Source organism: Schistocerca cancellata, chromosome 5 (assembly GCF_023864275.1).
Source record: "Schistocerca cancellata isolate TAMUIC-IGC-003103 chromosome 5, iqSchCanc2.1, whole genome shotgun sequence".
In the NCBI taxonomy this organism is placed as follows: Eukaryota; Metazoa; Arthropoda; class Insecta; order Orthoptera; family Acrididae; genus Schistocerca; species Schistocerca cancellata.
The window spans coordinates 323,048,583-323,065,009 of record NC_064630.1 but is presented as its reverse complement, the minus strand read 5'-3'; the positions used below and the strand labels follow the sequence as shown (position 1 = coordinate 323,065,009).

General features: G+C 38.8%; 1 protein-coding gene across 2 annotated transcripts in view; it reads left to right on the top strand.

Annotated features, from left to right (window-relative positions):
- LOC126187376 (DENN domain-containing protein 1A-like) overlaps nt 1–16,427 on the top strand; it is a 286,790-nt gene that overhangs the window by 258,316 nt on the left and 12,047 nt on the right. The window lies entirely within an intron of this gene.

The window sequence follows — 16,427 nt, the reverse complement described above, 5'->3', positions numbered from 1 at the left end:
TCACCAATACAGGTTTGATTCTTTAAAAAATAAATGAAAGGGAGGGAGAGGGGATTTTAAAACATAGTGGCCAACACAATGAGATGCCAATGCTCTGTGAGATATTTTGAGCTATAAAATGAATGGAGAGGATTGCAGAATTAACTTCTACAGTTATTATTTTCCCTGCTAGGAATAGAGTTTCATGGTGCCACACTGATTTATCTGTAGACACAGTTTTGTTTAGTGAGAGAAGAGCATCATGACACTCATAATGCGATACAGGAGATATTTTGAAAGACGAAGACTGTTCCTGATAGAACAGATCATTGTAAAATTAAAGTAATTTCACATCTGTAACTTTTTATATAAACTATAACAATGAAAACAATGAATTATTGACAAAATTATTTAATTGGATAGATAAAAAAATCACCAAGCGGCGACAGAACACACATGTAAAAGACTGTTGTAATTGGCAAGCTTTCGGAGCCACTGGCTCCTCCTTCAGGCAGAAGGGTTGAAGGGGAAGGAAGAAGGGTGAAGGAAAAGGACTGGAGAGGTCTAGGAAAAGGGGTAGATTTCGGGAAAGTCACCCAGAACCGCGGGTCATGGGATACTTACCATACGGTATGAGAAGGAAAGACTGCATTGGACAAGCTTTGGAAACCTGAGAGCTTAGAGGCAGAAGACAGGATAATATGCAGACAGAGATTACTGCTTAAACATGATGCATGAGTTAATAAGAGTGAAAAGCTAAGTGCATTGTACATAACAGTGGTGGGAGGGGCGGTGAAAAATAGATGGGAAAGACAATGAAAGATGTAGAAAACTAAAACGGAGTGAAGCAAAGAGTAGTTACAGTGAAGAAATGCTGAGACGGAAGAAATTTATGTAAATTAAGGCCAGATGGGTGGCGAGAACTAAGAACATGTTGTAGTGCTAGTTCCTACCTTTGGACTCTGAGAAACTGGTGTCTGGGGAAGAATCGAGATGGTGCATGTGGTGAAACAGGTGCCAAGGTCACGAATGTCATGTTGTAGAGCATGCTCTGCAACAGGATATTGCGAGTTGCCAGTATACACTCTCTGCCTATGCCCATTCATCCTAATTGATAATTTGATGGTAGTCATGCTGAAGCAGAAGGCTGAACAGTGTTTACATAATAGTTGGTATACGACATGTCATTTTGCAGGTGGCTCTCCCTTTGATAGTACATGTTTTGCCAGTTACATGGCTGTTATAGGTGGTGGTAGGAGGGCGCATAGGGCAAGTCTTGCAGTGGGGGCGTTCACAGGGATAGGAGTCATAGGGTAGGGAGATGGGTGCAGTAGGAACATAGGGTCTGACAAGAATATTGCAGAGATTGAGAGGGTGATGAAAAGTTATTCTAGGTGTGGTGGGCAAAATTTCAGACAGAATGGATCTCATTTCAGGGCATTATTTTGGGAAGTCATGGTTATGTTGAATTAGCAGATTAACACAATCCAGACCAGGATAATACTGAGTCACCAATGGTGTGCTCTGATGTGATGGCCCAGGAAATCTGCTTTTTAACTAGGCTGGAGGGGTAATTACGTGCAGTGAAGGCTGAGGTGAGGATTTTGTTGTTATGTAAACGGGATTTAAAAATTTTTGTCTCATGCAGAAGCGTATTCGAAGGCAGTTGTTCTTCATGTGATTGAATAAGAATGATAACAAATGACACTGTTACTTTATACAAGTTCTTTCTGTCATACATCATATCTTGGCTTTTAGTGTCAAGAGTGTAAATGTAGAATGAGCCCAGAAGTGTAATCTTTTTGTGTTTAATAAAAACTGTTATGTTTCATTAAGATATATGGTATTTTTGATAGGTTTCCTTGTAGCATTTAGTTATGCACTGTCAATTAAGTGCAATGTAGCTGAGACCTGCATTGTAATTCTCACAAATTATAACATACGAGGCGGGTACCCAAAAAAAAGGCGGAATAACAATGCCGTGCGTGGAGCTTGTGTAGTTTGCATTTCTGCCGCTAGGCAAGTATAGCACAACCCATAACCAGTTCAGGGGTGCCTGTGTTGTCGATCTGGCTTTTTCTGTTCATGCAGAGTGATTTTTTTTTTACTAGTGCTGTTTTGTTCTTGTTTAATTTTTTATGATGGCAGGTTTAAAAGAACAACATGCAGCTGTGAAATTTTATTGTCTACTAAGTGCAAATGTTGCTGTAACTGTTTTAATGTTGAAAACAGCTTGCCAAGATGACGCTAAGGCAAAAACTCAAGTGTACAGGTGGTTTGCTTGATTTAAAAATGGTGTTATATTGATTGATGGCAAACTTCATTGTGGACATCCATCAACTGCCCCACTTGACGAAAATATTGGAAAAATTTGAGAGATTGTGCTCACAGAGTGTCAACAAGCAGTTAATTAACTGTTAAGATTAGTGGATTATCTTGGAACTCGGCTTAGCAAATTTTAACAGAAGATTTGGGAATGAAAAGGGTTGCTGCCAAGTTAGTTCCTCAGCTCCTGGCTAACAATGAGAAGGAATGTTCAGTTGAAACATGTCTTGCTTTGAAACAACAGGTTTAAACTGATCCAGAGTTTCTGTGAAAGGTCATTACTGACAATGAGTAATGATGTTCTGGTTACGACCCAGAAACAAAGCAACAGTCAAGTCAGTGGCATAGTTCTGCTGCCCCACACACCTTACTCAACTGCCCTGGCTCCGTGTGGCTTTTTCTTCTTTCCGCGCATGAAAAGGAGTGTGAAAGGACACCAACTTGACAACATTTAAGAATTCAAGGAAAAAAAAATGATAGAGGGCCTGTTGGCCATTTATAAAGATGACTACAAAAAATGTTTCAAACAGTGGAAGCACCAGTGGGTCGAATTTATTAGTTGTAATGGAGAGTATATTAAAGGGTATAAGGTTGTTTTACAAATAATTTGAAAAAATATAGCTTTTAAAAAATAATTTCGGTTCTCTTGGTCACCCCCTTCGTAGATTGTAAGACTCAGAAAGAATGAATCCATATTCAGAGGATTTGTAAACTGTGTATCAGCAGTAAGTCAGTAAGACTGCAGATATACTCAGTCAACAAACATTTGTTAAAGAGGAACCATAAAGTTGGTGAAATTGTGCCTTGCTAAACCAAAGGACAGAATGTTAGGATGTGAGTTTGAACAATATAGAATGATACGAAATTGAATTTATCAAACCATAGCATTTAGCTCATGCAGGGAAAGATGCTGTAACAGTAATTTTTGTTTGGAACCAGTGGGCAGAAGGGGGTCATCTCCAGCAACAAACAGATGCTGTAGCAGTCAAGGTGATAAAAGCACAAGTTGACTGCTATCTTGTCTGCTAGCACACATTTGATTGTGTAACTTCGTTCACTCAACACTGAACCATAGCAGTGGTTGTAGGCCTGTCTGCATCAGCAATTTGATGCATTTTGCTGTGGACTTAGATGGTGACATGATAGTGTGTCAGCTTCCATTTTCCACAAAGGCCTCAAAGTGCAATAGGTTTATGAACATGACCATCTACAAGGCTTGTCTCAGAAATGTCACGACATATTTGGAAGGCTTGTAGATGGTTTCTTAAGGAACAGATTGAGGATAGGAACTAATTTCCAGAAATGTTATCCCATGACACTACAGAGTGACAGTTAAGTGTTGGCTTCTGTCACTAGGCCATCCATTTGGCAGCAAACGTGACTGTTTTTGTGGTGCTGGACTGTTGGCAACATGTCTCACAATGTTGCTTGTTATTCAGTGATAATGACTGAGTGTCATAATTGCCAGTGGAGAAGATGGAGCTAGCTGCTGTGTAGACTGGCCTTGTCTCGTATGAATCTGAAGCTCTCTTGCCTCATTGGATGACAGTTTCAGACACAGATTTCCATCTGCATTTTATTCTTCTCGTATTTACTGAAAAACACTGGGGTTTCAGAGGGTTCCAGAAGAAAGATAAACTGTGGATGGAAAACCTGTACCCGAAACCATCATCCTCTGAGGCAACAGAGCATCGAATTCGTAGTAGACAAGGCCTTTCTACACATCAGCTAGGTACATATTCTCAAATAGTGATTGTGGCAATCACTTGCAATCACTAAATAATAGACAACAGACAGAGATGTTCTGCCTATTGTCCATCAGTGTGTAAAGTCACATTCGCTGCTGAAAGAGTGGCCTACTGGCAAGCACCAGTGCCAGTAATTTTGACACTTTGTAGTGTCATTCGATAACATTTCTGTACGTGGGCTGCTAGCCTCGATTTGTTTCTCAAGACATCTTCTACAACCTGTTGTAGTTTGTTGCAACATTTCTGGGACATCCTGTATACTGAACAGTGAAAGGCTTGTTTTTTATAGGAGTCCTACATTGTGTCCCATAGTAATGTTCACAGATTTGTTAGAGATTACTGGGGTGACTGCAGTTTTGGAGCCTGCATTGGTATTGGACATAACAGGGTATTGTTTTGAGGTATCATTGGAAACAGTATACTTGTGTCTAGCCGCTAACAAATGTGATGATTTTTCTGGCAACACTCACTCACATTCAGTTGTCTGTGGGCGAGTTTCTGGTACAATCTGTTGAGTTAAATTTTTGTGCTGTGTCAGCATCACCGTGAGCTGCAGTTGACTTCCGTCAGTTTCTGCACAGTGGTGGAAGGTACCTATTCACTCATCTCGTGCAGAATATTTCAAGACACTTTTTTGTCATAAATGCCCCAAATCTTTGGTTCAGCCTTCTCCTCATAGCTGGCCTGGATACTGAAATGGATTCTGACTGTGAGTCTGTGTCTTTGATGGCAGCACATGCAATACCACAAAATAATAATACAAATCTCTTGTCAACCCATTTGCACTCAAGAAACACTTTGGTTGTCTGCTCAGCATTTCCTGAAATCAATTCCAACCAAATAATAATGCCATATCTGCTCTCGCACACAAGTTACTGCTTGGGAATATGTTACTAAAGAATTATAATGTTGTAAAATCTATGTTGTTCGTTTGTGCATCTCACATTGGTTCATAAAGAATCAACCCAGTAAGAGGATTGAATATTTGTATTTGCCCCAAGTTTAACTGTTCAAATATTTTAGGGTAGTATTTAATTTTAAAATATTTTGAAAAATTAAAAGAAATAAGTAAAATAGAAATAACTCCCTGAAAAGAGTACATAGCACTCAAAAAAGTGCAATTTTTTCTCTTTCTAGCACAAATTGACGTGTAAAGGTATAAAATAAAGAGTGTACTAAGCTTGCACATATTATATGGCTAAATTGTTATACTGTAATGTTTTAATACTGTTATCATGCATAAAATATCAACACTCAGTACTTCATTTAGCCTAACTGCTTCTGCTGATATTTGGAATATGCAGTGTGATTATTTTAAAAAGATGCACAATTTATATGTAACACTTGGAGGAGTTAACTCACTTGTGATACACAACAGGTCAACTGTCGAAGATGAAATCAAAGTACTGTAAGAAAAGGTATGACTTTATGGTTCGAACATTTTAAATAATACTTATGCACTGGTGAGGCTTGTGTTGGAACCCTTTTCTGAAAATACAGGGTGCTCAAAAAATTCTAGCTTGAAATGTGTCTTCACAACATCATTGCAACAGAATCCAAACAGCAAAGATGTCTGTAGAAAACAGTTCCCAAAAGAAATGTAAACATCAGAAAGCACTGATTGGTCAAAAGATAGCCTACAGAAAACCGATTAAAATTGCAACACTGTGGAATTTAAAACTCATGATGTCCGAACTTTATCAAAAAGGACCTTGCATGATTATCATTACAAATTTTGTGTCATATATAAGTTAAAGCTTCCATAGTTATTTGTGCATGTTCAGTTCTGTCAGTGATGTCTGAATGAGATGACATTGAGGCATTTGTATTCTCAGTTTTTCATTACTTCAGATGATACAGGTTCAACTTGTCTGGGAAGGAAAGCAATCCGAAAAACCTCATCAATATATAAAACAGTCATTGCATAATATTAAGATTGCTATTTTAGCACAGTTAATGGGCCAGTTTTATTTTGTCCACCATGTAATAACTGAACAGCGATATGTTCTTTCTCAGTTTAGGTTGGCTGGGAGAACAACATAGATGCTTTCTTCCATTCTTTTACATGCAGATCAGCTCCCTCTAGGTTTCACTTTCTTCCTTATTTGACAATGTCATATCGAGAGAGAGAGAGAGAGAGAGAGAGAGAGAGAGAGAGAGAGAGAGAGAGAGAGAGAGATCCGGACATAAAAATGAATAGGCTGCCATGTCGCCATATGTGGAATTTTGTGTGCAATCTTGAAATGTGCAAGTACATGAAATACGTGGAATAATTATGCTACACTGCAGCCCAAAATAGCAGATTTTTCACCTCGTTGTTGCTGTGTATATTGCGTTTGACAAAATAATCTCCGAGTGAACTGCCAGCTGCTGTTGTGCAGTGGGTCCAATTCTGTTGTTGTCAGATGTACAGCTGAACTGACATAGATGGAACACTGGGATGGAGGGCTGTGGTGTGAGGGTATAAGTGGCCCTTTGAGTGTACAGTCAGTTCATCAGCATACCTGAAGGGGTGGCAGGATCTGTTGCCAAAATATTGTGCTGTAAAGACTTCAACAGCCAGCAGTAAATCTGTGGATTATTTTGCCATAAAATATGGTGGGAGAAACTGAAGACCCCATGTTAAGTTCTTTCTATTGAATGAAGCCATTTTTTAGAATCCTCCCTTTCATGTAATGCTCTTCATGAAAAGTAGTGGTGTCTTTTCAGACTGGCAAGATGTTGCTTGTCACTTTCCCTTTTGTTAAACAAGTCTGTCATAGAACTCCTCTTACAAATGTTGTAGAAGCTTTGATAGTAGCATCTAGTGCCTCCAGTTTCTTGCCTCTCATATAGGGTGCTTACGAAATACAAGCATAGGTTTGATGTGTTGGAATTCAATCTTAGATATACATGACTAGAAGCACATTATAATACACATTTTCCAAAAAAGTGGTAAAATATTCTGTGTGTGAGACATTGGTTGCATGTATTCTAGTGGATCCCCCCCCCTCTCAAGTACTGTTCTCAACATTTTGTAAACTTGAACTTGCTTTTTGCAGCCTTTTACTTTCAAAAATTTTTTTTCTCTGAGCTCTGTCAACGTGCCACAAGGAAAATGTCAAATGTCACAATTTTGGATTAATCATAACTGTACTACATGCATTACAAAATATCTCTTCCATGAGCAACTCCATTTGAGACGTTTATTTAAAAAAAAAAAAAAATGAAAACCCTCCAACTGCGGATGATTTTCCAATTTTTCTGTATAAAATCACGGACCAATTTGGTTCACTAGTTAGAATAGTTATAAGGATTGTGTAAAAGAAATGTAAAAGAAAACCAAAAACTGATTTTAGAATTGATTTTGAATTGGCATTTAATGCACATAATGTGGGAAATAGGAAAATTGCATTCTGTGTTATAAAATAAACGCAGGATAAATTACTGTTAATTTTTCTGAATGTAGTTCACCTTGAAGCAAGGTTACATACACAAGTGACTTCCAAGATACAAATAGCCCAGAAATTATATCCTGTGCAATAACAGCATGTTGTTTCATGGAATTGTATGAAAAGAGCTGAATGTGCACATACATGTCATCTGCAGCTCGAGGGTTGGAACTGTCAAGGACATCTGCACACCATATCTGCAGTCCATAGCAGTTTTATATTGGGAGCATTTGTTATGGTGTAATGTAACATTGGTGAAATCTTATACCTACAGGCCATATCCTTCTCATTCTCTCTTGATTTTACTCGGATTCGGTTATCATTTCTGAAGAATATATTCATGGTACATTCGGCACTGCATTGTGTCATTAGGTGACCATCTTAACCATCTAACTCTGTGACCAGGCCCTGCTAAAGGCTTAATTTGGATGTGGAAAGAAGGGGCAGTCAAGTACATCCTTGTGTTATGAAACACAGATGCACAAAGGAAACACTGAGTGAAATTGCTCCATACCAAAAGCGATGTAAACTTAGTTCTGTAATAACACACATTCATTTCTGTACATCCTAAGCATTTTTTTCTCAATGATAACAAAATTGTCACATTGTGAGAAAGAATGGGTCACAGTGGAATTTCCTTATGCTTTGTAGGAACTCACCATTCACCAGTTGTACCCATGTCCTTTATTCATTGTTCTGCATTGGTGCAGTCATTGCCATGTAACATAGCATTTGTTTTTGAATTGTTCTATCACCATTTACTCACACTTGTCTTCTTGAGTGAGGAAGTAAATGTGTTCTAATTTAGACTCATTCATGGCAGCCCTGACTTCATGTGGTATTTTTAAAGTGAGATTTTCATTTTAATGTTTGTTTTTAGTTTGTAACATCATCAAATCACACTGTTCCATTTGATGACCTACTAATGTCAACAGTACTGAATGATAATCCCTTCTTATCTATCAAATGTCAATTCGAGCCTCACATTACAATGTTGATTTCTCTTGTTACCAAAATTATCATCTGATGTAGTATATCACATTCTAATTTAAAATATTATCATCATCTAAATGTTGTTATTGTATCACTGTCATTTCTTTTTCTATACTTTGGCTGCAACACAGTGACTTTGCACATTTCAGTTGTCCTTTTCTCACTCTTTCAGACTTTACGTGCAACTTCATCTCGGAATCTTGAATTGTATGTCATAACAGTTACACTTGGTAGCATTGAACTGTAATTTTGTTTGTAGTGCGACATTTCCCCTTAAATCACACAGCTGACATCATCCTCTGAGGAAGAATTCATTTTCGTATTGTAAGTAAAAAGATTTTAAATCACCGCTGTAGCTGTAAACATCATAAACGAATTTGCCTGAAAAGCATTGTGTGTTAAAAGAATTCTACTGTTTCCAGAATGAGATTTTCACTCTGCAGCGGAGTGTGCGCTGATATGAAACTTCCTGGCAGATTAAAACTGTGTGCCCGACCGAGACTCGAAGGTCCCGAGTTCGAGTCTCGGTCGGGCACACAGTTTTAATCTGCCAGGAAGTTTAAATTCTACTGTTGCTAAAAAAAGTTTAACATCTGCATATCATCAGTATCCCAGGGTATCATATAAGCTCTGTAATTCCTAGGTAAATTTAACACTGTTACATAAATTAAAAACAGAAAAACTGAATAAGGAAGCAGTTGTATGGCTGACTTCCACATAGATGTAAGAACTGATAGCAAATGTGATTCACATTTAAAGAACCTGTTAGCCATGAATGACTTAAATCTATATTATGACCAATGTACCAGAGCAACAACAACTGTTTCAACTGGTGTAGTTACAATTACAGTGTAAAAGAAAAATTTATTTTAGATTTAGGAGAATCAGACCATCCAGCACTACTTGTATCATTATCAAACCTAAATTCAATTTAAAGCCATGTCAACTGTTAATCAAACATGAGTGTTTCAAAAATATGAAAAGGTTTTTAGTGTTCACTACTGATCAAAATATTTGTTAACTTACTTAAATTATTTAATGAAGCAACATGTTTCAAGATGTAAACCTCATGTTCTGACTGCAGTGACAATATAAAAACAGTTAGCAAAAATACAGACAGACATTAAAGTTATACTGTACAGTCATGGCATGTGCTGTTGTCATCTTTTGGAGAAAGGGATAGATAACCTAATAGGAGGGAGTATTCATTTTGTTTGTTGGTCTGCTGTTCGCATAAAGAATTGTAAGTACTGTAATCACTCACTTTGTTCTTACAAAATCACTTCCTTCTTTTAGTGTGTTAAGATGCCTCAATTGCTATGGCTTATTGGATCTCATTAACTACTGTTCATAAACTTGCAAGAGACACTTAAAACATGACATTACAAGAAGCTTCACTGTTTGGTAGAAACAAGTGGTGGCCTGAACAAAGACAGAAATGAACACAATCATACCCATTGCACATAACAGTGTTTATTATGAACATGAAATAGATGCACTTTTACAACACACAACAAAAAGCAAATGCAAACAAATTGACATGACCACCACCACCACCAACAACAACAACAACAACAACAACAAAAACCTACACATGTAACTATACCACATTTAGGGTGAAATTCAGACAAAATTGTCAATTTGTGTAAGAAAACAGATATCAGGATCACTTTTGCTGTCACCTACAACTTAAGGAAGAAACTGGTGCATGACATCTCGCAATCAGCTAAAGCACATAGTGACAGTTTCAGACTTGATAAGCATAACAAGTCAGCTGTAGTGAACCATATAGATGAAACCGGACACAGTGTTGCAATAGCTAATGATCACAAAGTACAGCTTACTTCAGTGAAGAGCTAGAAAAATGGACATCTTGGAGGAAATGGAAATATTCATCCATGATAAAAATTGGAAAACAATATCCAATTTCTTCATTAGCTTCAGTCCAATATGATTAAAATAAAAAGTACATAATAATTAAGAATTTGTATGAACCTGAGTTCCAAAAGCAGTATCGAATAGTGGTTATCAAGATCCAACAAGCCACAGCAATTGGGATTACGCACAATTAGGTGTTCTGCAATGTTCAATATTAGGACCGCTATTACTTTTGTAATATATACATGATATGCCATGCCAGGTTCTGTCCAATACCACCCTGTATACAGAATACTTAACAGCAATAGTCTGTCGTATTGAGAAGACATTTGGGGAAGCAGAGACTTGGATCAAAAATAATAATTTTACATTAAACTTTGCATAAACAGAAATTTCTAATTTCACCACACAACAATCTGCACAATGTGTAAATGAAATACATTATATGGTCAAAAAACTGGACATTGAAACTGAGTAAGATTCCTTGGTGTGCTAGGAAATAAAAATATATTGTGGAGTAATCGTGTGGACAGCGTACTGAGTAGGCCGAACAGTCTCATTTATGTTGTGAATGTATTATATAATGTCTACAACCACATCTACATCTGCACCTAGATCGATACACTACAAATCACTCTTATGTGCCTGGTGGAGGGTTCATCGATCCACCTCACAATAATTCCCTGTTATTCCACTTGTGAACAGTGCATGGAAAAAACAAACACCTTTATCTTTCCCACTGCAGTGAGGAATGCCTTTGTTTTAATGATGTCCACCCCAAATCCTGTACCATGTCCATGACATCCTGTCCCCTATTTCTCAATAATACAAAACATGTTACTCTTCTTTGAACTTTCTCGATTTACTTTGTTAATCCTATATGGTAAGGATCCCACATTGCGCAACATTACTCCAAAAGAGGATAGACAAGTGCAGCATAAGTAGTCTCTTTAGAAGATGTGTCGCCAATTTTTTCAACATACATATATCTAAATCATTTTGCAATTGGTTTTGATCTTCTGATGACTTTACTAGACGTTAAATGACAGCATGATCTGCAAACAACCTAAGATGGCTGCTCAGATTTTCTCCTAAATCGTTTACGTAGAAAGGGAACAGCAGAGGGCCTATAACACTACCTTGGGGAACACTAGAAATCACTTCTGTTTAACTTGGTGACTTTGCATCAATTACTATGAAGTGTGACCGCCCTCTGACAGGCAATAACAAATCCAGTCATGCAACAGAGACAATAGACCATAAGCATGCAGTTTGATTATAAGCCACTTGTGAGGTACAGTGTCAAAAGCCTTGTGGAATTCTAGAAACACGGAATCAGTTGGAAATCCCTTGTCGGCAGCATTCAACACTGTGTGTTGTGTTGTGTTTTCACAAGAACGTTGTTTTCTAAATCTGTGTTGGCTTCGTCAAGAAACTGTCCTCTTCAAGGTAATTCATAATGTTCAAACACAGTATGTGTTCCAAAATTCTGCTGCATATCGACATTAATGATATGCGCCTGAAATTTAGTGGATTACTCCTGTAACTTTTCTTGACTATTGTTGTGATCTGTGCATGCAGTCTTTGGGTACAGATCTTTCATCAAGTGAGTGGTTGTATACAATTATGTACAGAGCTATTGCACCAGCATACTCTGAAAGAAACCTAATTGATATTCAGTGTGAACCAGAAGACTTGCTTTTATTAAGTGATTCAAGTTACTTCACTTCTCCGAGGATATCTGCTTCTTACTTACTTGTGTTGGCAGCTGTTTTACATTCGAATTCTGGAATATTTGTTTCGTCGTCTTTGGTGAATGAATTTCGGAACACTGTGTTTATAACTCTGCATTAGCAGCACTTCCATTGTTAGTATTTCCATTTCTATCGCATAGAGAAGGCATTGATTGTGTCTTGGGGCTAACATACTTCACAGACAACTAGAATCTCTGTGGATTTTCTGCCAGGTCTCAAGACAAAGTTTCATGCTGGGAACTATTACAAGCATCTCGCATCGAATTGTGTGCTAAATTTTGAGCTTTTGTAAAAGATTGCCAATCTTGGGAATTTTACATTTGTTTAAATTTGGAATGCTTTTTCCATTGTTTCTGCAACAGTGTTTTGACCTGTTTTATGTACCAAGTTGGATCAGTTCCATCACTTGTTGATTTATTTTGTATAAATATCTCAATTGCTGTCAATATTACTTTCTGAATTCGAGCCCCATCTGGTCTATACGTACATTGTAAATTTGGAAGGAGTGGAAATTGTCTCTCAGGAAGGCATGAAGGAATCTTAATCTGCTTTTTTGAATGAGTATATTTTTCATTTATTTTTGTAGTATTTTAGAGTTACGGTAGTCAGTCTTGCTACGCCAACCCTATGTTCACTAATCCCTGTATCTGTTTTGATGCTCATTACTAGCTCAGGATTATTAGTTGGCAAGAAGTCGAGTGTGTTTTCACAGCCGTTTAGTATTAGAGTGGGCATGTGAACACTATCACTGATTGAGCTGTACAAAAACTCAACATTATGCTTATTTTGTTTCAGTAATTAGGTATAGTATAATTTTGTGGTGGTTATAATGAAACTGATTTACTCAAAGCTTATAGACTACAGAAAAATCTGAGCCACGGTGGCACTAAAAAAAGAGAAGGATAAAGAGAGGGGGGTGGGGGGGGGGGGAGGACTGCAGACCTTCGTTTCAAAAGATAAATTTAATGTCCATTCCAAGCATGTATATATTTTTTGGACCACTGCTTCTTGCTTCAGTATGAGACTAGACATAGAGTAAGTTATGTGTTATCTAGCCACAGGTTAAAACTACATGAAAAAACTCCACATTACATCAACATTAAATTTATAAATAAGATCTGGAATGGGAAGTGTCACCAAAGACTAATAAGTACTGACACAGACCTGGAAGGATATCTGAAAAGCAAATGCTACTACAGTAAGTGAATGCTTCTGTAGTATAGATGATTTCTTGAATGATAACCATGTAAAATACAAAGTATCTGTCTGGGGGATGTAACACCATGGGTATTATAACCATAGACCATTTTGTTGAATGATAAATATGTTGTCATAGTATCTTTATGAAGAAGTTGCACAATGTGTGTTATAACTGTAGATTAATTTTGTAAGTCTGTTGGAATAGACAACTCACCTATATCACAGTCTTTAATTGTATGAGGTGTGTACGTGATAAGGTTTGATCTGATTGAAGTCTGGCACAAGTGCTACAGATGACCTGATTCAATATGTTTATCTTGAACTGAAATGAGATAGTGCTATTGTTAGCACTACTCACAGTAAAACTAGAGAAATAAAAATAACACCTGAACACAGGAGAATACAAGAACTGGATAAGGCCAAGTGTAAACGTGTGTTGACTTGATAGTTTTTAAATGCCTATTCTCAGAACAATACTGCCAGCCTTTAGAAGGCAGCAGAACTGTCTGACTGCAGCTTTGCGAAAGTGAAGGAAGCAACACATATGTCAAAAGCAAGATGCAAATACAAAACATGGGATCTTAATTATTATGTATTCATGGTAACCTGCCTTTAACTACTCAGTCAAAGTAGTTTCAGTGCAAAAGGTTTTACCCCTACCTTTTGCTTTTATAGATGGAACATTTCAGCAGCATAATGCCTTGCTACTTAGCAAGTTACAGGAGCGCACCTTTTTGAGCACAACATATTCCATTTCTTCCCTGACCTACATATTTGTCAACCATTAAACATGTCTAAGATATGGCTGATCAGAAAATTATTCATCACAGCCCTTAGCAGTTTTTGTTGAAACTGTGTAAGGTCACATACCAACCACATGGAAAAAAGTTCCCTGAGAACAATATGGGCCCTCTTTGTTTCCGTATCTTGAGGTTTAAAAGCTGTGATTACATATGCGAAAATGATTATTCTGATGTACCTATTTAAGTCATCTGTCGTTCTTGAAGTTTCTGTTTACACAGATGGAAATACTTTAGCTATTAATTATTGTCAATGAAATTAATAATTATTTCAACATGGTAATTACATTAACTGGTGTTACTTTGTAGTCATGTATCATGTTTATACTTCAACTATTTCTGTCTTTCAGTCTTCATCTCCATTGAAGTTCTCTTATTTCTGCTTGAACTCCTCACCTGATGTCACCATTATCTGGGAATGCCTGCCTCACTGCCGTTTGTCCATCTTCTACACCTCCAAAAAGACCAAGAAAACATTGTATTTAATAGCAGTAATTAGAGATGTGTTCAAATTTTTCTTAACAGAAGCTGATATGAACTATTGAACATCTCCTGAAAATTCAGTATCTGTCTCGAAATGCAGAAGAGAGAGAGCGAGAGAGAGAAACTGCATAGTTAGAGAATTCATAATTACTGGAACTGATACCAAGAACCATCCAGGCCAGATTGGGATATTTATGGTACTTCTTCACTTTCCCCTCTATTTTCATTATTCATTTTCTGTAACTGTTATTCCTTTGTCTTAAACTAGTCTTTATTGAGTCAACCCATCTTGCTCTGGGTCTCCTTCTTGCCCTTAAATGTGACCTCCCATCATTCATTTTGGTATTCTTCCATCTTACATTCTCTCAAGCCATTTTAACCTTTTCTTCTCAGTTATCCCATTCAGCTTTCCTATTCTTATTGAGCAACATCTTTGCACCTCCTATGTCTAAGTTCTTTGATCATAACCTACATGTTAGAATTTAAACACAGTATGTATCACGAGTTCATGACACAGTAGTGAAATATACAGCTAGAATTTAAAAAAAAAACTGAAACATGGACATAAAATGGTAACAAATGTGCAACTGAGTGGAAAAACTGTCACTGCAGCATAATTACACTCCTGGAAATGGAAAAAAGAACACATTGACACCGGTGTGTCAGACCCACCATACTTGCTCCGGACACTGCGAGAGGGCTGTACAAGCAATGATCACACGCACGGCACAGCGGACACACCAGGAACCGCGGTGTTGGCCATCGAATGGCGCTAGCTGCGCAGCATTTGTGCATCGCCGCCGTCAGTGTCAGCCAGTTTGCCGTGGCATACGGAGCTCCATCGCAGTCTTTAACACTGGTAGCATGCCGCGACAGCGTGGACGTGAACCGTATGTGCAGTTGACGGACTCTGAGCGAGGGCGTATAGTGGGCATGCGGGAGGCCGGGTGGACGTACCGCCGAATTGCTCAACACGTGGGGCGTGAGGTCTCCACAGTACATCGATGTTGTCGCCAGTGGTTGGCGGAAGGTGCACGTGCCCATCGACCTGGGACCGGACCGCAGCTACGCACGGATGCACGCCAAGACCGTAGGATCCTACGCAGTGCCGTAGGGGACCGCAATGCCACTTCCCAGCAAATTAGGGACACTGTTGCTCCTGGGGTATCGGCGAGGACCATTCGCAACCATCTCCATGAAGCTGGGCTACGGTCCCGCACACCGTTAGGCCGTCTTCCGCTCACGTCCCAACATCGTGCAGCCCGCCTCCAGTGGTGTCGCGACAGGCGTGAATGGAGGGACGAATGGAGACGTGTCGTCTTCAGCGATGAGAGTCGCTTCTGCCTTGGTGCCAATGATGATCGTATGCGTGTTTGGTGCCGTGCAGGTGAGCGCCACAATCAGGACTGCATACGACCGAGGCACACAGGGCCAACACCCGGCATCATGGTGTGGGGAGCGATCTCCTACACTGGCCGTACACCACTGGTGATCGTCGAGGGGACACTGAATAGTGCACGGTACATCCAAACCGTCATCGAACCCATCGTTCTACCATTCCTAGACTGGCAAGGGAACTTGCTGTTACAACAGGACAATGCACGTCCGCATGTATCCCGTGCCACCCAACGTGCTCTAGAAGGTGTAAGTCAACTACCCTGGCCAGCAAGATCTCCGGATCTGTCCCCCATTGAGCATGTTTGGGACTGGATGAAGCGTCGTCTCACGCGGTCTGCACGTCCAGCACGAACGCTGGTCCAACTGAGGCGCCAGGTGGAAATGGCATGGCAAGCCGTTCCACAGGACTACATCCAGCATCTCTACGATCGTCTCCAT